Here is a 1369-nt window from a genome sequence, read left to right on the forward strand (position 1 = left end):
TCTTGGATGTGGGCATTTGAAATGTTACGCGTTTAGTTCACTCCTGCGTGAACACAAGTAAATAAGACACACAAACAATTGATAGTTGTCCACATTTAAACCGATGGGTGCCACCATTCTCTTCTCTGACGTCCGTGTCATTACTGACAGGAAATGAGAGTAAGACTAAAGCGTCATTTCAGGATGAGAAACCTGTTGTTATTATTATGTTTATGTTTCCTCTAAATTAAGAGCCCATTATGATTCAAGTGTTCATTAAGAGTTGGCAGTGGATGAGTAAACGGAGGGAAGTGTCTTCACTGAGCAGCCATTGTGTAATTGCACAATTTTAAATTTATAGAGCAGGAAATTTAATATTAGTGTTACATAAATTACTTTTTTTTTTTAATCCCCACAGTTAATCCCGTTTTTTGCTTTCCCCCTCATCTAGTCATTCATTCATTCTTGGGCTTCAATTCCTTACGAAGAATAAAGTATATTTCATTTACAGTTATGTGTCAGGCTTTACGAGAGAAGTTCTTAATGACTTGAGGACATTTTAATTATTGGAAAAAAAGGTCACATCATGAGAGTGAGTCCTCCTCATGTCAAAGGTGAGCGCCCTTGCAGGAGACCCCGGTGATTGCTGGATGAGAGTGCTTTACTGGCTCATTTGACGCAGCATTTCCAATTACATTTCCATGCCTCACCTGTCCACTGAACACTGACTGAACGCTGCGTTCACACAAAAGTGTGTCATCTGAAAAATAGCTCGCAATAAAGCAGCAATGGCTCACGCGCCGCCCTCTGTCTCAGAGCCGTGCGTAATTTCCTGGAAGCGTGGCCTCTGTGTGTGTATGTGTGTGTGTGTGTGTCGTGACTGTGTCTTGCTGTTGCAGTCCTGACGCAGTGAGCGCGAGGGTCGAGCGTGGGATTTTTTTTGTTTGTTTCGTGGTTTCTCTCTCTCCACGCTCGCTCCCTCCTGCAATCGGCTGTGAAATCTGAAAGGACTTTCCCTCGCGCTCAGACTCGCTGAGTCTGTGCCGAGCTGATTGGAGCCGGAGAGGAGGCCGACTTTGCTTTCTAATCTCCACTGCAACACGAGCAGAGGTGTGGAGCAGAGGTGTGGAGCAGGTTCACTTCAATTCTGCTCGAGTGAAGGTTACGGAACTTGTTCACGACAATTACTGGCGTAAAGTCGAGGGGAAAAGAAGAATCGGAGATCGCTGATGTCTGTGTTTTCTCTGCCCACTTCATCACTAAAGTTACACTTGTTTTAGTTGACTTTATTTCGCACACACAAATAACATACAATCCAAAAGGAATTGAAGCTGCAAACAGCACAGTGCTGATGTTTTCTGGCCTGGTCTCTGAGCAGATCGGTCAATAT

This window comes from Solea solea, chromosome 17, assembly GCF_958295425.1.
Source record: "Solea solea chromosome 17, fSolSol10.1, whole genome shotgun sequence".
NCBI classification, from domain to species: Eukaryota; Metazoa; Chordata; class Actinopteri; order Pleuronectiformes; family Soleidae; genus Solea; species Solea solea.